This window comes from Pseudorca crassidens, chromosome X (genome assembly GCF_039906515.1).
Source record: "Pseudorca crassidens isolate mPseCra1 chromosome X, mPseCra1.hap1, whole genome shotgun sequence".
Classification (NCBI taxonomy): Eukaryota; Metazoa; Chordata; class Mammalia; order Artiodactyla; family Delphinidae; genus Pseudorca; species Pseudorca crassidens.
The window spans coordinates 27,617,228-27,640,353 of record NC_090317.1 but is presented as its reverse complement, the minus strand read 5'-3'; the positions used below and the strand labels follow the sequence as shown (position 1 = coordinate 27,640,353).

At 38.5% G+C, this 23,126-nt stretch overlaps 1 long non-coding RNA gene and 1 pseudogene across 2 annotated transcripts in view; both read right to left on the bottom strand.

Moving 5' to 3' along the window:
* LOC137216980 (uncharacterized) overlaps positions 1-23,126 on the bottom strand; it is a 347,516-nt gene that overhangs the window by 16,910 nt on the left and 307,480 nt on the right. The window lies entirely within an intron of this gene.
* Positions 16,043-19,085, bottom strand: LOC137217238 (uncharacterized; annotated as a pseudogene).

Genomic DNA, 23,126 nt, shown 5'->3' with positions numbered 1-23,126 from the left:
TATGGGGATATATGTATATGTATAACTGAATCACTTTGTTATAAAGCAGAAATTAACACACCATTGTAAAGCAATTATACTCCAATAGAGATGTTAAAAAACTTCATATGGTAGAACTTGTTTTATGGCAGGAATCATCTTAAGTTCTAATTGCTTAATGACTGCTGGTGAGTCATTAAGTTTGGGTTGAAGTCCAAGTTCTAATTGCTTAATGACTGCTGGTGAGTGAACTGCTTTCTTCTCCGAACTGGTAAGAAAGGGATGACAGGAGGAGGTCTGCCTGAAGACATTTTTTTTTTAATTTATCAAACTTACTCTCAAGTAACTCAATTTAGTTAGGGGGATGGATACACAATTAACTATAAGACAGCGTACAAAAATCTATGACAACATACTCAAATTGGAGTTTTGGCTAACTTTGTTCACTGATCTTGCCCTTCCCCATTTTTAACTTGATCATGGTAGGAAGTAAATGCTGTAAGAAAAGGAACACTTAAGTAAACAATAGTATGTGAAAAATAAACTTCAGAAAAAGGGTTACTCCAGGAATTCATATATTTGGCAAAGGACTCAGATCAAAAATATATGAAAAACTTTTATAAGTCAATAAGGTTACAAACAGTCACATTGGAAACTGGCAAACAGTTTGAACAGATACTTCACAAAGGAGTCATATAAATGATAAATAAGCTCATTAAAAGATACTCACCATCATTCACAAAGAGGGAAATGTAAATTAATGCCACAATATGATACCAATGCACTTTCACTCAAATGGCTAACATTTAAAAGACAGACTGAAAATAACAAGTATTGGCAAGGATATGGAACTCTCATGCATTACTAATAGCAGTGTAAAAGGATATAACAATTTTTGAAAGCAGTTTGGCAGTTCCTTTAGAGTTAAGCATATACTTACTATGTGATGGAGAATTCTCCTAGGTATTTACCTACGAGAAATGAAAGTGTATGTCCACACTGACTTGTCTGCAGATGTTCATAGCAGATTTATTCATAACAGTCAAAAATGGGAAACAAAATAAGTGATCATCAACAGATAAACAAATTTTAACAAATCTTTACAATGGAATAGTAAATAAATAAAGAAATAAAAAGGGAATGAGAGGAATTAAGGAAAGGAACATAGTAAACAAGAGTACGTAAAAAAATATACTTCAAAAAAAGAACTACATGAGTAAACTGAGCATATGAAGAATATTTATATAAAAATACTTTGTCATTAAACAGAACATGGACACTAATAGGTAAATATATATGTGTGTGTGTGTATATATACACACACATATATACATAAAGTCAGAGTAGTGATGTAAGAAGACAGAAATGCATGAAAAGTGATCATCCATTTCTCATGGTAAACATGAAGAAAACAACTATCAAAAATAAAAGCTATATTAGGTACATCAAGAATTACAGTATATTCTGCTACAAAGAGATTCACTGATACAGTTAAAAGACCTGAGAAAATCAGGCAGATTTGAGAGAAAGACAAGATCAAAGCAATTTGACATGTCTGAAGTGCACATAAGTTATATACCTGAGAAAACAAGATATAAAAACATTCACATATGTGGTAGAAGAAAAATTTAGACTTCATTTTCCAGATCAAATGGTAATGTTTTACAGTAAAAAAGTGATGAAGGTCAGTTTCAGCTCTGTCATGTAGAGCTAAGAAATCTTCACTCTAATTCTTACAGCAAGAAAAAAAGCTGAACAAACTTAAACTACTTTTCTTGGACCCATCAGAGAACCAAAGTCACAGGAAAAACTGCCATCCAAAAATTTGAGAAATAGGCAAATACAGAGATCAGTCAACCTGGAAAAGAGGCTGCTAGAGTCATAATCTGGTGGGAAAACTAAGGTGGTAATTTTGAGAAATAGCTGAAGGCTGAGTGTAGACTAACTTGAGAGTGAGAAACTTCTCAGGGCTCAGTCCTAAGGGTGCCCCTACATTCTGTGGGTTTTATTTCTAGGCATTCCACTGGGCTCCACTGGGTTCTGGGTCCGAGAAAAATCCCTTCACATTTCAGGCAAGGGCAGGGGAAAAGTAACCATTTTGAAATATACCAAGAGTGTTCTACATAAAAAAGGCCAACTCTCCAAGGAAAAAATCTTTATCAGAGCCTTATCTGACCCATGGGAAGAGCAGTTAGCTAATTCCAGCCCCCTGGAGCCTTCCTGTTTTACATAAGGGGAGAAAAAAATGGCTAAGAAATACTTCAAAAGGTCACCCTCCAAGAACTCCAGCCCACTAAAAGACTGATATTTGATACTAAAGTTATAGAATGATTCTCCTCCTTCACACCTTACCAACATATTTACAGGGCTCTAGTATAATAACAGTGGCTTACAATGGAAAGAACTGAAAGCCACAGAACCTGTTTAAAGAGGGATTCATGCAGAGACCCAAAGACTAGAGGAGAGAGAAAAGCAAGGACTCTAGGGAATTTAAGACCTCTGGCACTTACAACTAGAGAAAACATTAAACATAGCCAAACTCCTAGCCAGCTTGACATAGAACCTCACACAAAAGGTCCTTTACCTTAGTTCCTATTACCCAATGCATAACATCTGGCTTTCACCAAAAATATAAGGCATGTGAAAGGCAAGGGAAAAAACCCCCCACCAGTTTACAGAAACAAAAAAAGCAAGTCTCAGACTCTTATATGAAACACTTTTTTGAATCATCAGACAGATAATTTAAAATAATTATGATTAACTTGTTAGGGGCTCTAGTGGAAGAACAAAACAATATGCAAGATTAGATGAGTAATGAAAGAAGAGAAATGGGAACTCTAAGAAAGTATCAAAAGGAAATAGTAGAAATCAAAACCACAGTAACAAAAGTGAAGAATGTCTTTGTTGGGCTCATGAATAGAATGGACAACAGAGGAACCAATCAGTAAGCTTAAAGATTTGTCAGTAGAAACTTTCTAAACTGAAATGCAAAGAGAAGACAGAATGAAAATAAATAACAGAATATTCAATTACTGTGGGACAATTGAAAATGTGTAACATATGCATAATTTGAATAAAAGAAGGAGAGAGAAGGAATAATGGACCACAAGAAATATTTGAAATAATAATGGCTAAGAATTTTCCAAAATTAATGACAGACATCAAATCTTAGATCCAGGAAACTCAGAGAACACCAAGCAGGTTGAAAACCAAAAAAAAAAAAAATTTACAGCTAGGCATATCACATTCAAACTTAAAAAAAAAAAAAGACAGAAAGAGAATCTTGAAAGAAGCCACAATGGGTGGGGGTGCCACGTTAACTATACAAGAACAAGGACATGAATTACAGCAGATTTCTCATCAGAAGCCATGCAACAAAGAGTGGAGAAAATATTTAAAGTGTTGAAATGAAAGTCCCATCAATATAGAATTCTATATCCAGCAAAATTTCCTTCAGAAGTGAAGGAGAAATAAAGACTTCACACACACACACACACACACACACACACACACACACACACACACACACACACACAAAACCTCTGAAGGAATACATTGCCAGTAGATCTGCTGTGCAAGAAATATTAAATTCTCCAGAAAGATGGAAAAGGATATATATATATGGTTCAGAAATTTGGATTTACATAGAGAAAGGAAGAGTATCAGAGAGGGAATAAATGAATGTGAAGTAAAATATTTTACTTTTTATTCTTAATTGATCTAAATGGTAATTCTTTACCTAAAGTAATAATAGCAATAATGTATTGAGAGATTACTGCATATGGAAAGGTGAAATGAATGACAGCCATGTAATAAGGGAGGGGAAGGAGGAATTGGGAATATTCTGTTATAAGGTTTCTGCACTACATGTGAAAACTATATAGTGTTATTTGTAAGTAAACTTACATTACTATAAATGTATACTGTAAACACTATGGCAACCACTGAAAATGTTTAAAAATTAAATATAATTAACATGCTAATAGAGGAGAGAAATGGAATCCTCTAAAGTGGTCAATTAAAACCACAGAGGGCAGAAAAAGATGGCAAGAAAAATAAACAAAGAGCAAATTAAATGGATGTGAAACAGTTACAAACATGGTAGTTTTTGCTCTAACTAAATACTCAGTTTAAGTGTGAATGGCCTGAATTCACCAATTTAAAAACAGAAATGATCAGAATAGATAAAAAAGGAAGATACACATAAAAAATACAATTAAGTAGCTAAGAAATCCAATTTAAACAAAGAGGCTGATAGGTTAAAATTGAAGGAGTGGAGAAAGATATACCATGCTAACACCAATCAAAAGAAAACTGGGATAGCTATATTATTTTCAGACAAATAAGACTTTAGAACAAGGAAGATTATCACTGATAGTCATTGCATAATGATAAAGTCCTTTCTCCAAGAAGTCATAAAAATCCCTGATTTGTGTGCACCTAACACCGGAACATTAACACACGTGAAGCAAGATCATATACGATCACAAGGAAGAAAAGAGAAAAAGCCACTATTTCACTTTTTGGAGACTTCAACTCTTTAGTAATTCATAGACCAAGCAAGCAACAAATAGTAAGGGTATATTTGACCTCAACAGCACCACAAATCAACTTGATCTAATTGACATTTATAAAACACCCCATCCAACAACAGTGAATACATATTCCTCTCAAGCTCATATGACACATTCACAAAAATAGACCATATCAGAGGCCATAAAAACACCTTAACATTTTACAAATTTTTAAAAATTCTTATTGAATACAGTTGGTTTACAATGTTGTGTTAGTTTCAGAAAATGCCTTAACATTTAAAACAATAGAAATCATAAAAGTATGTTCTCAAACCACAACGCAATAAACTAGAAATCAATAAGAGAAATATACCTGGAAAGTCCCCAAATACTTAGAAGTTATGCAACACATTTCTAAATAACAAGTAGGTCAAAGAAGTTCCAAGAGAAAAAACTGTTTTGAAATAAATGAAAAGAGAAACCGATAACAACTGAAGAGGTTGAATAAGTAATAAAAAAAAAAAAAAAAACCTCCCAAACAAGGAAAATCATAAGATCAGATGGTCTCACTGGTGAATTTAATCCAAAATTTAAAGAATTGACACCAATTTTTTTCAAACTCTTCCAAAAAACTAAAAGCAGGGAATATTTCCTGAGTCATTCTATGAGGACAGTAATTCCCTGATAGCAAAGCCAGACAAACACTTCACAAGTAATGAAAACTACAGACCAAAATCTCATGAACACTGATGCAAAAATCCTCAACTAAATACTAATACAATGAGTCCAGCAACATATTAAAATTACTATATACCATGACCAAGTGTGATTTATCCCAGGAATGCAAGTGTGCTTCAATATATGAAAATGAATCAACATGATATACTACTTTAATAAAGAAAAAACATTATCATCTCAATGGATGCAGTAGAGACATTTGACAAGATCCAACATCTTTTCATGATTAAAAAAATACTGCTAACTAGGAATAGAAGGTAACTACCTCAACATGATAGGATATTTATGAAAGATCCACAGCTAACACCATAGTCAGTGGTATAAGACTGAAAGCTTTTCCTTTTAAATAAGGAACAAGGAAAGGATGGTCACTCCCACCACTTCTATTTAAAATTGCACTGGTAGTTCCAACCGGAGTAGGCAGGGAAAAATCTCTAATGTGCAAAGGAAGGGGTAAAACTATCCCCATTTGGAGATAATATTATCATTCATATATATTTTTTTTCTAGAGAATTCACAAAAAATAGAATAAGTGAATACAGCAAAGCTGTAAGATATGACATCACGCAAAAATCAGTAGTATTTCTATGCACTAGCAATGAACAATCTAAAACAGAAACTAAGAAAACTGTTTGTTTAAAATAGCATCAGAAGAATAAAATAATTAACAATAAGTTTAACCAAGGACGTTGCTATGGTCTGAATATTTGTATTCCCCCCAACACACACAAAACTCATATGTTGAAATCCTAACTCCCCATGGTGATGGTATTAGAGAGTGGTGCCTTTGGAGGTGATTAGTTTTAGTTCATGAGGAATGAAAGAGGCCTGAGAGAGTTGCCTTGCCCCTTCTGCCATGTGAGAACACAGTGTAAAGACAGCCATCTATGAGGAAGCAGGTCTCATCAGACAGCAAATCTGCTTGCACCATGATATTGGATTTCCTAGCCTCCAGAACTGTGAGAAATGGTGGTTATTTATAAGCTACCCAGTCCTTGGTACTTCTGGCATAGCAGCCTGAACAGACTAAGACAGAGGAAAAAGACACTGAAAACTACCAAACATTGCTGAAATAAATTTTAAAAGACTTCAATAAATAGAAACACATTCTGTGTCCATAGATCGAAAGACTTAATATTGTGAACATGACAGTACTCCCCAAAGTGATCTACAGAATCAGCGAAATTCCTCTCAAAATCCCAATGACTTTTTTTTCAGAAATAGAAAAGCAGATCTCAAAATTCATATGGAAGTGCCAGGGATGCTGTAGCCAAAACAATATTAATAAAAAATACAATGTTGGAGGACTCACATTTTCTGATTTCAAAATTTAATACAGAACTACAGTAAGCAAAACAGTGTGAAATTGGCATAAGAATAAAAATATAGACCAATGGAATTAACTTACATTCCAGAAATAAATCTATACATCTATTGTCAATTGATTTTTGACAGGGATGCCAAAACATACAATGGGGAAGGGAAAGTCTCTTTAACAAATGGTACTGGGAGAACTGAATATGCAAAAGAATGAAATTGAATCCTTATCTCACACCATATACAAAAATTAAATCAAAATGGGTCAAAGACCTGAATATGAGTTAAAACTATTCAACTCTTAGAAAAAAACATGTAGGTAAATATTCATGACCTTATACTTGGCAATGTATTCTTAAATAGGACACCAAAATCTCAAGTAACAAAAGAAGAAATAGACTTCATTGAAATAAAAAGCTTTTGTGCACCAAAGAATACTATTAAGAAAAGACAACTTACAGAATGGGAGATAATATTTGCATACAAATATCTGACACGATTCTAGTTCAAGAACATAGAAAGAACTCTTAAAACAACAATAAAAAGTCAAGTAACCCCATTTAAAAATTAGCAAAGGACATGAATAGACATTCTCCGAAGATATACAAATGACCAACAAACACATTAAATAATATTCAACATTATTAGCCATTAAGAAAATGCAAATAAAACTATGAGATGCCACTTCATATCCACTTATTTGGCTATAGTATAGTAATTAAAAAGGAAAATAAGTGACACTGAGGAATGAAGAAATCATTGCCTTTACATGTTGCTGGTGGAAAGGTGAAATGGTAGTCACTGAGGAAAACAGTTTGGTGTTTTCTCAAAAAGCTAAATGTAGAATTACCATAAGGCCCAGCAATTCCACTTCTAGATATACACCAAGAGATTTGAAAACAAGTACTCAAACAAATATATGTATATGTATGTTCAGAACAGCACTATTCACAATCGTCAAAAGGTGGAAACAACCCAAATGTCCTTCAACTGGTGAATGGGTAAACAAAGTGTGGTACACTCAAACAATGGATTATCATTCAGCTGTAAAAAGGAATGAAGTACAAGTATATGCTATAACACTGATGAATCTGAGAAACATGCTAAGTAACAAAAAAGACACAAAAGTTAATATTGTCTAATCCCATATACATAGAATATCCAAATCATGCAAATCTATAGAAAGAGAAAACAGATTATTGATTGCCAATGGCTGAGGGAGGAGAGAATGAGGAGTGACTGCTTATTGGGTATGGATTTTGTTTTGGAAGTGATGAAAATATCTCTGAACTAACTAGAGGTAATGGTTTTACAACATTTTGAATATGCTAAAATGTCACTCATAGCACTTTATCCTTCAAATGGTTAATTTTGTGTTATATAAACTTCACCTCACTAAAAAAGTGTATAAGTTGGGCTTTAGTAAAATTGAAAACTTCTGCTCTCCAAATGACTGCTAAGTGAATGAAAGACAAGCCACAGACTGGTAGAAAATATCGAATGCTGGCTATGATATACTGCAGTAGGAACTGTCATTCATTGCTGGTGGGAATACAAAATATTCCCACCAGAACCTTGGAAGAGGTGCCACCTTGGAAGATAGTTCAGTAGTTTCTCAAAATATTAAGCATAGCCCTAACATATAACCCAGCAATCCTGCTCCTAGAGACTATCAACTGATTTGAACACTTATTCCCACATAAAAACTTACATGTGAATATTTATAGCAGTTTTATTTATAATCACCAAAAACCTGAAGCAACCAAGATTATATCAATAGGTGAATGGTACCTTCACACAATGGAATGTTATGGAGGATTAAAAAGAAATAAGTTGTTTGGTACTGATTACTTATCTGGCCTTGGGCAAGTGACTTCAATGAGCTTTGGCTCGTCTCATCTGGAAAATGGGGATAATAAACTCATGATGTTGATGTTAGGATTAAGTGAGATAATATGTTAAGTGTTTAGCACATTACATGGCACATTGTAAATGCTCAATAAACATTAACAATTATTATTAATATTATTGTTATCATTATTAAAGCAGTCAAAAATACCAAAACTTTTCTTCATGCAACAGATAGATACTTATTGTGCATTTACTCTGTATCAAACTTTGCTAAGTACTGGTAATTGAGAATTGGCACATCTATTGACTATAGATGGTGATTTCTGTTTCTTGACCTTACTTCTTTAAAGACAAAACTTAACTGTGCATGATTCACTTAAACAGATCAACCCATTTCCATATTAAAAAATTTTAAGGCTGATATATTTTAGTGATGCTTAATTAAGAACTATGGTAGCAACAAATAAAGAAATTCAAGTACAATTTAACTGAAAAAAATGAGATAAACTATCAAGCCCCCAAAACACATAGATAAACTTTAAATGTATATTGCTAAGTAAAAGAAGCCATTCTGAAAAGCCTACATACTGTATGGTTTCAATTACATGATATTCTGGGAAAAGCAAAGCTATAGGGACAGTAAAAAAAAATCAGTATTTGGAGGTGGTTCAAGGTGGCAGCATAGGAAGAGCTTGAACTTGCCTCCTCCCATGGACACAACAAATACACACCTAAATATGGATCAATTCCCTGTAAAAAGAACCTGAGAACCAGCTGAACACCTGCTCCACAACAAAGAATAAAAATGACTACATTGAGATGGGTAGGAGAGGCAGAAAAATGCTCTCACCAAAAATTCTACCCCCAGTAAGGCAGTACACAATAGAGAGGTATCTTACCAGGCAGGCACTTCTGCCAGAGGAGAGAGGGGCTGGCACCCCACATCAGGCACCCCGGCCCCTGGGATCTACACCAGAGATATGAGACCCCAAAACGCTTGGCTTAAAAAACCAATGAAGCTGACATCCAAGGGTCCCAAAGTGCTATAGGAAACTGAGACTCCCCTCGTAAAGGGCTCACATGCAGTCTCATTCACCCTGAGATCCAGTGAAATAACAGCAGTTTGAAAAGTGCCAAGACTATATGTGAAGGAGTCATTTGTGAATCTAAAAGCATCAATTGGAAGGGTGGGAGGTGGTGGAAGCACTCCCAGAGATGGAGGCACTGGCAAACGCCATTGTTTCACTCCTCACCAAACCTGCTAGCACAGGTGAGGGAGCTGGGGCACGAGGTTGAGCATGAGCTATTATAGCATTACCCCTCTGCATTGCTGAAGCCAGAGAGCTCTGGCAGCCGCAGCACTTCCTGGCTCCCTGCTGTGGCAGGTGGGTGCCAACTGTTGCAGCATTCTCCTACAAGCTAAAGTCTGCGAGTTTGGGCAGCTGCAACACCCCTCCACTCACTGACTGGGACTGGTGAGTGTGAGCAGTCACTGCATTATCCCTCTCCCAGCCTAAAGTCAACTCAATACTCCCCTGCCTCCTGGTTGGGGCTGGCAAGCATGAACAGTCATGGTATTCTCCTATTCCTAGCCTAAAGACAACGCACACACATAGACAAGGCACTCTCATTTTGCATTGCCGAAGCCCGTGGATGCAGTCAGTCAGGTAATCTTCTTGCTGCATTCCTGAAGGAAGAGAGCAAGCCCCACCTCCCACACTCCTCAGCCACCTAGCTAAAATCAGTAGGCATACACAGTCTACACAGGGAACACCCCTTGATTTCCTGGCCCTGATGGCCAAGGGGGCTGGCATTTCTGAGCTCCATGGGACTGTAGCAATGGAAAGGACAGTTCTTGGCAGGCCACTACCCCCAAGATACTGCATGGACAGTAGACTGAAACACAGTCCCAGTCTTCTTGTGAAAAAGGCCTATTTACGTAGCCTGGAGCTTCACCCTGACAGACAGGTTTCAGGTTTCCTGCACATCTAGAGACTAAGGAGGCACTCCCAGGGAAAGTAAGCAGGGATACACCATCCTCACACGCCCCTTAGCCTTGCTACAGCTCAGTGAGGCTCCCCAGAAAGGAGATTATACACATGTCAGGAGCCCGAACTTTAGCAACTGTCACCCAGGGGACACCTCCAGTTCTCCTGGTCTAGAGGTCAGCAGGGATTAGGATTGTGGCCCCACAGGAATGTATATGTATTCATACTTTAAAAGCTGCTGCCTAAGGTTCTAGCATCCTAAAACTACATGCCAAATGAGATTCCTCCTCTTGGAACACTGACAGGCATCAGCACACACTCAATGGCAGGGGCATATCACAAATAAGTTAGGCAGAACCCTTCACAGAGCCTGAATGGGCAAATGCCACAGCCCCTCCCGCTTCTCACAACAGCCAAGCCATAATCAGCCTGGGCAGGCACCCTGAGGCCCACCCATCCCATGTAGAGACCTAGCCATGACTCCTCATGTGGCAGCTGAGCCACAAGTGGGCTAGGCAAGAACCCTGATCCCTGCCCTCTCCATGCAGTGGCCACTGCCCTATCAAAGCCAGCAGACACATGCAGCCCACTTGAGGGATATCCATAGAATGCCTGGCTCTGGTAGTCAGGGGAGATTGTGCTTTGGACCACACAGAATGGCTCCTACACAAGACCACTCCTTCAAGTCTGAGGAGGGTAGCTGTTTGGCGCTATATATATATATATATATATATATATATATATATATATATACGTGTATGTGTGTGTGTGTATATATGTATATATAGAGAGATTGCTTCTCTCTCTCTCTCTCTCTCTCTCTCTCTCTCTATATATATATATATAGAGAGAGAGAGAGAGAGAGAGAGAGAGAGAGAGAGAGAAGCAAACTGAGTATACAAAGGAATATGTTCCAAACCAAAGAACAAGGCAAATCCCTAGAAAAAGATGTTAATGAATGGAAATAAGCAACCTGCCTGATAAAGATTTCAAAGTGTTGGTCATAAAAGTGCTAACTAATATCAGGAGAAAAATGGAAGAACACAGCAAGAACTTCGACAAAGAGAGGAAAAATCTAAGTACCGAACAGAATCATAACTGAACTTAAAAATACACTAGAGGGGTTCAACAGCAGAATGGATGAAATAGAAGCACCAATCAATGAGCTGGAAGACAAAGCATTGGAAAACACCCAGATAAAGCAGCAAAATGAAAAAAAGAGTTAAAATAAGTTAGGATATCTTAAGGGTCATCTGGAACGACATCAAAAGGAGTAACATTCACTTTTTAGGGGTCCTGAAGAAGGGAAAGGGCCAGAAAAATTATTGGAAAGCAGAAAATTCAGTAAGGTGACTGGCCATAAAATTAATACATAAAAGTCAATTATCTCTTCTATAAATAAATAAAAAGTAGTTTGAAAAGATTATGGAAGGAGGTATCTCACTTACAGTAGCACAACATCAACAAAGTCTATGTATATATTTTTACCCTCTAAATCTCAGACAGAGAGCACATTAGTACCTGGGTAGAGTTAGCATTCCTTTGGCAGCTTCAACCTGGGCCCTCAGTGGAATGAATGTAATTCCTTCAGATCCTCACTTCCTTCATTGCCAAGTCTTTCATGAGCTTTGATTTTTAAATAATTCCAAGTGTTCACACGATTATCAGAGTGCCAACCACAAACGTGCCAAATTAATTTTTTTAAAAAGCCCGTCCTGTGTTCACGTTTAAGGTAATTATCAGTATGTATGTTCCTATTACCACTTTCTTAATTGTTACGGGTTTGTTTTTCTACGTCCTTTTCTTCTCTTGTGTTTCCCTCTTAGAGAAGTTCCTTTAGCATTTGTTGTAGAACTGGTTTGGTGGTGCTGAATTCTCTTAGCTTTTGCTTGTCTATAAAGCTTTTGATTTCTCCATCGAATCTGAATGAGATCCTTGCCAGGTAGAGTAATCTTGGTTGTAGGCTCTTCCCTTTCATCACTTTAAATATGTCCTGCCACTCCCTTCTGGCTTGTAGAGATTCAGCTGAGAAATCAGCTGTTAACCTTATGGGAGTTCCCTTGTATGTTATTTGTTGGTTTTCCTTTGTTGCTTTTAATAATTTTCTTTGTCTTTAATTTTTGTCAATTTGATTACTATGTGTCTCGGCTTGTTTCTTCTTGGGTTTATCCTGCCTGGGACTCTGTGAGCTTCTTGGACCTGGGTGGCTATTTCCTTTCCCATGTTAGGGAAGTTTTCAGTTATAATCTCTTCAAATATCTCATGTCCTCTCTCTCTCTCTTCTCCTTCTGGGACCCCTATAATGCAAATGTTGGTGCGTTTAATGTTGTCCCAGAGGTCTCTTAGGCTATCTTCATTTTGTTTCATTCTTTTTTCTTTAGTCTGTTCTGCAGAAGTGAAGTCCACCATTCTGTCTTCCAGGTCACTTATCCATTCTTCTGCCTCAGTTATTCTACTATTGATTCCTTCTAGTGTATTTTTCATTTCAGTTATTGTATTTTTCATCTCTGTTTGTTTGTTCTTTAATTCTTCTAGGTCTTTGTTAAACACTTCTTGCATCTTCTCTATCTTTGCCTCCATTCCTTTTCCGAGGTTCTGGATCATCTTCACTATCATTATTCTGAGTTCTTTTCTGGAAGGTTGCCTATCTCCACATCATTTAATTGTTTTTCTGGGGTTTTATCTTGTTCCTTCATCTTGTACATAGTCCTCTGCCTTTTCATTTTGTCTATCTTTCTGTGAATGTGGTTTTCGTTCCACAGGCTGCAGGATTGTAGTTCTTCTTGCTTCTGCTGTCTGCCCTCAGGACATGATACATTTTCAGTGGAGTCAATCACCATTTGTTGTGTGACATTCTAGGGCAATTTTCAGAAGCCCAGAAGTAGTCAATGAGAAAACAAACATGTTGACTAAGGCTCTTAGAACTAATCCGTCTAGGCAGATACTATAGGAGGAAAAAGAAATTCAAGTTGCTGGTGAGAGTGCTCTTTAAGAAGCTTATCATAAGTATGTAGGTAATATAGGGAGTTATGGGAAGGAGGGGTAACAGAAGATTGAAATTTTGATGAAATAAAAAACTAGGCTATTTAAGGTACAAGAGTAGGAGAGGCTAAATGGTAGAAGTATGTGATGAGAGAGAAATTTCATTGTTAACTATTATAGAGGTAAAATAGTTACAGGTGATGACAATTTCTAGTGATTTTCATTGTTAGTGAATTGCAGAAATAGAATGTGGAAGATGGTCAAGGAAGTATAAGGGAGTCATGGACATGCCTTCTATTTTTCAGTTGAAATGTCATAGGGTTACTGTGGTAATGAAGAAATGTATAACTGTAAAACTGATGCCAACATGTTCAAAGACTGTGGGAGAATGACTTGAAAATGAAATTGGACAGGAAGAGGGTAGTTTAATAGGCTTCAAAGGAGTATGAGATATTGAACAAAGTCTGAAAAATAGTAAAGGGGAATCAAGGGTATTCCAACTCATTTCCTGGACCTTAGTATATGTCCACTCTGGGAGAATGAGGATATATCAGTTGATAGGGTTATATGGGAATCATTCTCCATGAAGGAGAACCAGGTTCCAGTCAAGGAAAAAAAAGTGATGGATAGAGAAAGTAGTCTAGAAAAAAACTGGATATATAAACATGCCTCTTTAAAACAGAATTAGGTTAGAGGTTGGGGGTGTGACATTACTTTATTAGTATAGTTAGAAGTCCTGTATATGCCTTAAATTACATTTATTTTGAAGAACATACTAGTTCACTAAATAAGAGGCTTTTCTCCTCAAATTAGTCCAATTTATTGAGACCCCAAGGCACTGATCTTTCCTGTCATTCATTTAGTAGCCATGTAGTATAACACAACAAATTAAATTGACTGAAGCTTGAATCCAATTTTCTCACCAATAGATTTGGAAATAAGAAACTCATCCAACTCCAATTAAAACTCATTCAGATCACATGGCTTCAACATGAGTTGGAATCATACATTCTTAAATTCTATTAATCACCTTCATTATGTAACATATTATTCAGCACCTGTAAACTTAGGCACCTTAGAGATAATTAGCAAAATGTACAATTTGGATCCAATTTTCTTTTTTCCTTAAAGGAGGTAATAGAAGCAAAAAAACTATGAAATACACAATAGATTTAGGCTAACATATAACATCATCATTAGTATTAGTATTTTTCTTATCAAATAATGTAAAGTAAAAGACTATTGAACTGTATGTCAATATGTCTGGCTTATATCCCCTCCCACCTTGTCTTCTTTGGGCCTGTCCCTTCACCTATATAGAGTTTAGCTTTCTCATCTATCAAATATAGAGGATAATCTGAATCATCTCTAAATGACTTTCCAGCTTGAAATTGCACTGGCTCCTCTCACTTTGCTCTTCTTTTTGCTCAAATATAAGGAAAAACACAGAGCAGCCATTATATTAGTCAGGGTTCTCCAGAAAAACAGGACCAATAATAGTTTATATATACGTATATATTAAATATATAATTTTATATATTACATATTATATTTTATATCATATATTTGCCTATCATAATTTTTCATATTTATATATCTTCTATATATAAATATGTGTATATATTTATGATATAAAATACAAATATATATATAAAATGATATTTATTATAAAGAATTGGTTCATGAGACTGTGGAGGCTGAGAAAAGTCTCACAATCTGCTGTCTGCAAGCCAGAGTCCCAGGAAAGTGAGTGCTGTAAATTCCAATCCTAGTCCTAAGGGTTGAAAACCAGCAGTGCTGATGATATAAATCCCAGTCCAAGGGCAGGAAAAGACTGATATCTCAGCTCATGCAGTCAGTCAGGAAGAGAGAATTCAACCTTCCTCTGCTTTTTGTTCTATTCAGGCCCTCAGTGGATTGGATAATGCCCACCTACATTGGGGAGGGCAATGTGCTTTACTCTGTTCCCCAATTCAAATCCTAATCTCTTCCAAAAACACCCTATAGACATACCTAGAAACAATATTTAACCAGATATGTGAGTATCCCTTTGCTCAGTCAAGTTGACACAAAAAGTTAGCCATCACAGTTCTATCCCTTGTCAACTTGGCATTCATGCACACCTCCTTAAACCATACTTAATCTCCATATAAGTAACAAGGTCATAACTCTAACATTATACAACTCTCCTGCATACAATAAAAAATGCACTAACCGCTTCCCCAGAATAGGAGGTAAAGTCCTTGAGTGATGTTTACTCTTCTCTTCAATATCCCATAACTTAAATATTGTGATGTAAAATTAACAATACTATGATATAAAGTTAATGATACATCTTATGTTACATGATAAAGGAGGAAGAGAAGAAAGAAAACAAAGATATTTGATACACACACACACAAATATATCCATAACATAATAAAATAAGGAAGAATACTCATTACAATTACAGTCCTTGTTTCTGTAACTGGTCTCATGATCATAGCTGGTATTTATAACTACCTTTTCCACTACTCATTCTATGTTCCCTTTGTCTTCAGGAAGAACTTCAGCTGATTATGGTTCTTTACCTGTTGTGGTGACCCAAACCCTTATTCCTGAAAGGTCTGGGATGTTAGTGGTCTATCCCAGTGAATGTTAGTGACTGGATTGAGTTGTAGTTTTCCACTGATCTTAATCACAAGGCATGGTGATATTAAGAGACACCCTAAGGGATCTTATGTGTTCCACACATTCTTCTTTACCTCTATTGTGGAGTAGTAATCCAGTTTCCCCTTGGTAGTTGAGATCCATCACCCAAGCCAGCACAGTAACTCCCTTCTTTGCCTGTTGATTCAGAGGCATGAGGAGCCCAAAGTGGCTGTGTGACAGCCCTAACTTCCAGTTTAATAGAATCATTGTTGTGTCTCCTGCTGGAAGGATTTTTCCCTCTAGAACTAAGACCTCTAGGCCAGCAGAGCATAGGGTCACAAAAACAGGAAGCAAAAATATTGCTAATGGGTCACTAGGGGTAATAGTGAGTGACGCCATTCCCATTTCTACCCCTTGATTCCTGGACCCATTAATCCTGTCAGAGAAACAGCACAACATACTGACCATTCATTCAGAGCATATACAGCCTTCTGGAGAACCTTGTCCCAGCCCTCGAGGTATTGCAACCTAGCTGGCACTGTAACTGAATCTTCAAAAGGTCATTCCACGATTCTGTCAAGCCAGCTGCTTTGGATCATGGGGAACTGATAAGACCATTGAATTCCATGAATATGGGCCTGTTGCCACACTTCTTTTGCTATGAAGTGAGTTCCTTGATCAGAAGCAATGCTGTGCAGAATACTATGACAGTGGATAAGCCATTCTGTAAATCCATGGATGGTAGTTTTGGCAGAAGTATTGCTGGCAAGGAAGGAAAATCTCCATATTCAGAGTATCTCTGCCAGTAAGAACAAAATGCTGTCCGTTCCACTGCAATGTAATCAGCCTGCCACCAGATAGCTAGCTAATCACCCTGGGAAATGGTGCCATATCAGGAACTCAGTGTTGGTCTCTGTTGCAGGCAGATTGGACACTCACTGGTGGCCATAGCCAGGTTATCCTTGGTGAGTGAAAGTGCATGTTGCTGAGCCTATGTATAATCTTAATCCTTTCCACCTTGGACACTTAATTCATGAGGCCATTGGACAATGGCAGGGGTGATTGAGGAGAGAGGCTGACTGGCATGTACAGAATGGGTCATCCTATCCACTTGATTATTAAAATTCTCCTCTGCTGAGGTCAGCCTTTTGTGAGCATTCATATTGGACAAAAGTCTCATCACATGTTTTGTCTATTCAGAGGGGTCTGTCCATATACCTCTTCCCCAAATTTCTTTGTTATCAATTTCCCAGTCTTCTCCCAAGTTCCTGAACATCCAGTGTAACCATTGGCCACAACGAATTGGTATATAATTCCATATTTGGCCATTTCTCTTTCCAAGCAAAGTGTAAAACCAGGTGGTCTTCTTGAAGTTCCACCCACTGGGAAGATTTACCTTCACCACTGTCCTTTAGGGATGTCCCAGAAAGAGGCTGTAGTGCTATAGCTGCCCACTTTGGATGGTGCCTGTATATCCTATAGAACCACCTGTAAACCTGAGACTTCACTTTCTGTCAGCAAATCATAGAAAACTCCATAGATGTGGGCTGGGAGAGACAAGGCAGTGTGGCAGGAGTGGGGACCATGGGCATTTGGATCCTTCTTCATGTAACTTACTTGTGTCTTCATGGCCTGCTTGGGCTTGGTTGTGTACATACCACTTCCATTTGATGATAGAGTACTGCTGTGCACACCCAACTTTATAGCTCTGTGAGTCAGAGAACATGGAATTCGTGATGGGAAGCTCAGGTTGCATGGTAACTTGATGGCGCATAGTTAAGTGTTCAGTCTTACTAAGGCCCAGTGGCAGGCCAAGAGCTGTTTCTCAAAAGGAAAGTAATTATCTGCTGAGGATGGCAGGGCTTTGCTCCAAAATCCTAAGGGCTGATGCTTTACACATAGGGGCCTGTCAAAGGCTCCAAATAGCATCCTTATCTGCCATTGATACTTCAAGTACCATTGGATTGGCAGGATCATATGGCCCAAGTGGCAGAGCAGCTTGCATGACAACCTGGACCTGTTACAGAGCCTTCTCTTGTTCTGGGCCCCACTTAAAAAATAGCAGCTTTTCAGGTTATGTGGTAAATGGTCCAGAGCAACACACCCAAATGAAGAATATGTTGCCTCCAAAATCCAAAGCAGCCTAGTAAGTGTTGTGCCTCCTTTTTGGTTTTAGGAAGAGCCAGATACAACAACTTATCCTTCATCTTAGAAAGGATATCTCAACATGCCCCATGCCACTGGACCCCTAAAAATTTCACTGAGGTAGAAAGCCTCTGAACTTTTTTTATGATTTACTCTTACACCCAAATATCTTACAAATAAGTCTAGAGTAGCTGTTACTTCTCACTCAATAGGTCTAATCAACAAAATATCACTAATGGAATGGACCAGCATGATATCTTTTGGAAGGGAAAGATGATCAAGATCTCTACAAACTAAATTATGACATAGGGTTGGAGAGTTGATATACCCCTGGGGTAGGATAGTGACAGTGTACTGCTGGCCTTTACAGCTGAAGGGAAGCTGCTTCTGGTGAGTCTTATTGATAGGGATGGAGAAAACCAGATCAACAGCTATATACCAGGTACCAGGGAATGTGTTGATTTGCTCGGGCAATGAAACCATATCTGGTACAGCATCTGAAATTGAAGTCCCCATCTGGTTAAGCTTATGGTAATCCACTGTCATTTATCAAGATTGGTCTGTCTTCTGCATAGGACAAATAGGCGAGTTGAATGGAGATATGGTGGGAACCACCACCTTCAAGTCCCCAATGGTGTCACTAATCTTTTAGATCCCTCTAGGAATTTTTTTTTCTACTATTTTCCTTGGTAGGGACAGTCTAGTGGCTTCCACTTGATTTCTACTACCATAATAGCCCTCACTCCACAGTTCAAGGAACCATTGTGGGGATTCTGTCAGCTTCTAAGTATATATATTACAATTATGGATTCCAGAACTGGGGAAATAACCACAAGATGGTTCAGGGACCCATTGGGCCCACTGTGAGATGGACCTGAGCTAAAACTCCATTGATCACCTGACCTCCATAAACACCTACTCTGGTGGAACATAGTGACATTTTATGTCTTCTGGAATTAGTTCAGAGTCAGTAGTCCAGTAGTCCCTGAAAGGTCTGATTATTTCCTTTTCCCTACTTCACAGTTACCCTGCTAAAAGGGGTAGGTCCCTTTGGGGAAGGCTGGGGAAAAGATTAACAGTATACATTTTTTGATAGTGTATCAGAGTCCTTCTTCATTGGGACCCAGACTCCCCTCCATTCATGGGGGTTTCTGGGCCTATAAACTCTCTCAAGTCTAGGAATTGATTGAGGGGCTGTGACTCTGTTTTTGTGATTCAGTTTAGACTTTTTCCACTTGACCTAGAACTTTTCTGCTTATACAGGTCAAGTAAGAATTTACTAGGCTTCCTATTTCTTTTACTTCTAGGAATAGCACGATTAGCCAACTTCATAGGTCTGTATGACTCAGACTATTCTGATAGCTGCTTTGACTCTGCTGTCCATTATGGTAACCATGCCCTCCTTGCCTGTGGCTGTTGAATGCCACCACTTTACCCCTGCCAACTGCGATCCAATCACTCCCATTGCATTTAGGTTCCCCAATTCAATGGCTGCAGTTCCCACTGTAAGTTTTGGCCTATAGAGAAGAGCAGTCACAGAGCGCTTCTCATCTTCTGAGGGATGCTCAGGCTTCCCTCATAAGTTTGTTTCTGGCAGCATTGGTTAAAGGTATGTCTTCTGGACCCTCCAGAAGTAGATCTTAAATAATTAATCCATTCTAACATTCCAATGTTAGATCTTAACTAATTAAGATGAAACTGGGTATCCTGATGAAACTGGGTACACTGAGCCTGTAAATCCTGATGAGTCTTCTTTGCCAGTGAAAAAGATCTCCCCACTCTCAGTGGATGTGGTCTGTAGATCTTAAATAGTTAATCCATTCTAACATTCCAATCTCCCTAAGCCTTTGAATCCCTTTTTCTATTTTAAACCAAGGTAGGTCCAACATTTTCACTTCCCTCACTGTGGGCCATCTCTTCATCCATGTTTCAGCCAACCATCCAAACCTTTAGAGCCCTTTCTAACTTCCCAATCTGGAAGATTAAATGCAAAATTTCTTCTTAATGAGCTCATGTGAATAAATTCAGCCTGATCCAACTTTATGTTCCTTCCACAGTTATTGAAGCCGAATCCAGCCTCTATACCCTGACACCAAATTAAATCTTGGAGACAGAGTTTTGGATGAAGTAGAAAAGAATAGCTTTATTGCTTTGCCAGGCAAAGGGGGTCACAGCAGGCTAATGCCCTCAAAATGGTGTGTCCCCACCCCGGGGTGGGAGGGGTGGTTTGTGAGGAGTTTTATAGTCAGGGGGCAGGATTGCTGATAAGGATCAGGTGTGTGCAGGGCCCCCATTCCTTCAATCCAGAGATCATCTGGTGTCAGGTGATGATGGGCGAACTGTGACCTTCTCTGGAATGAAAAGTGCTTCATCAAGTAGTTAACATCTTCCATTTGGTGGGGGTTTTAGTTCTGCAGAAGAACTCAAAGATATTGTCATGTGTATCCCTTGAGGGGGAACCAGACCCTGCCCCAAGGCTGTGCTATTGTTTCTTGACTGCTCCTCCCTTCTCTCTGCATCCCCTCCCTTCCCTGATTAGCAACTGTTTGAACCTGCCCTTTGGAATCCAGGGAAGAGGACACAGAAAGGCTTTTGTGCCCAGGAGCCCCGCAGCGTCCTGCTCGGTTTCATTATCTTACACCCTCTGTATCCATCCCCACACATTTCCCTGGGTTTTGTTTGTATAAATCAGAAAACTCAAGTAGTTCTGTTGGAGTGTATTGTACCTCCTCATGGGTGACACTTTGTACCTGACCTTTAGGGGCCTCCTGAGACTTGAGTATAGTTGTAGGTCTAGAAGCAAAGATGGATGGTGGGGGTGGGTTCTGAGGAGAATCAGCATTGTTTTATGTGACAACTGCCTCAGGGAAAGCCATTACACTTTCTTCAGGCAGTGCAGGGTTAATTCCCTCAGACAGGAGTGGAAAGGCCAATAAGACTGGGGGTAGAGAGGCTGAACCACTGGGGGTAGGGATGCTGCTGCCCCTGGGGGTGGAGAGGCTGCTTCTGCTGGGGGTTGGGAAGCTACTTCTGCTACAGTGGGGAGACCACATCCACTGAGAGTGGGGAGATCTCTTTCACTGGCAAAGAAGACTCATCAGGATTTAGAGGCTCAGGGTACCCAGTTTCATCAGGGTCTTCTCACATGTCCCCATCCCAACTTACAGGAGCCCATTCTTTCTCAATTTAACAATAGATACCCTAAGAGGCTGAGAGTTCAACTTGAGTTGTAATTCAGCCAGTTTCCTTATGAGATTCTGCATTTGATTTTCAGCAGTCTCAGCCCTGTTGGCTGTAGGCGTTAAGCCTCTCCTTCAGGGCATGCATAGAAACTTTAGGTCATTTATGTGACACTAGAGCTAGGAATATGAATCCCGGAGCTCATCCTTTTCTTTCACTGTTTTGTCCAGTGACATTAGGAGCAACTGGCCAATCGCATTATGTTTGTTAGTTTTCCAAAAATGTTTGAAAGTATCATATACACAGTCACCCAGCTCCTTCCTTCTTTCTTTCTTTCTTTCTTTTTCCCTTCCCTCCCCTCCCCTCCCCTTCCCTTCCCTTATTTTTTTTGCGGTACGCAGGCCTCTCACTGTTGTGGCCTCTCCCATTGCGGAGCAGGACACACAGGCTCAGCGGCCATGGCTCACGGGCCTAGCCGGTCCGTGGCATGTGGGATCTTCCCGGACCAGGGCAGGAACCCACGTCCCCTGCATCGGGAGGTGGACTCCCAACCACTGTGCCACCAGGGAAGCCCCGTTGCTTCTTATAAATGGCTGATTGGCAGTATCCAATGCAGATATTTTGCATATCCCTATTGCCACATTATGCCATGCATTATCAGTGCTCTCTTTACTACTGAAAATAATCATTAGAGGCTTTAAGTCTAATCAGATTAGAGATCTACTTCTAGAAATCCCAGAACCGATTCAGAAAACTCATTCTTAAAATTCTGTTCCTATAGAACCACTCTTGGTACCAAAAATCTGTATTAGCCAGGGTGTTCCAGAGGAAGGATGTGTGTGTGTGTGTGTGTGTGTGTGTGTGTGTGTGTGTGTATTCAGATATGTGGGCATCCCTTGGTCCATTCAAGTTGACACATAAAATTAACCGTGACAGCCAAGCACGAATATATCAGAAGAATTACTCTTAATCCTTTATTTTAAAAGCATTTATCTCTTTAATTGAAAAGGACTATCAGTTTCAAAGGCTCTTAGATTTTGATCATGTGAAGCCAAATCTATGGATATAAATGGAATTTGTGATTTGAATTGTGTTGTTTTGTCTTCATGTGTGATATCATGTAGCTATGATCTTTATCATATTTCTGGAAATGTAATCCATACTCAGGAGTCTTGTAATAAAATACATTTTTTTGGTGCAACCAAATGAGAAACTTCTTTTAGGGTATTTTAGCAATAAAATAGTGATGCTTGGTATTAAGGCTCTGCTAGGAATGCAAGGACCTTGTGAATCCTCAAACAAATATGGAATGTTCTTTGGTCTATATTTACTGTTCCTCATATCTTCCAGAGATTTCTCATCGTTAAAACTAATAAGTTACAAAGCAGATTTTAAAACTGCTTCACAGATCCCTAGTGATTCCTCATAGTCTCATTCACTTAATCATTTACTCATTCAAAAATATTACTTGAATGTCTGCACTGTACCAGACACTATGTTAAGTGCAATGTGCCAAGTGAACAAGCGGATGAAGAGAGAAAGTCCGATCATGAGGAAAGAAAGTTGTATATCTACCATTGCTTCAACCAGATCAGGTCTGCTTTAGCTATTTTATATTTTGGATTTCCACAAAAAAAGATTTCCGTGACCAAACAAACATGAATATTACTAGTGTGGTTAATAATAAAGTACCAGGGTGTCCATTCCCGTATCATCTCAGTTAGCTAAAATTTAACTGGATTTAGATACACCCTCTGCCTGTGGTGAAGTTACATTGCTTTGGGTTCTTCGTGTGCTGTGT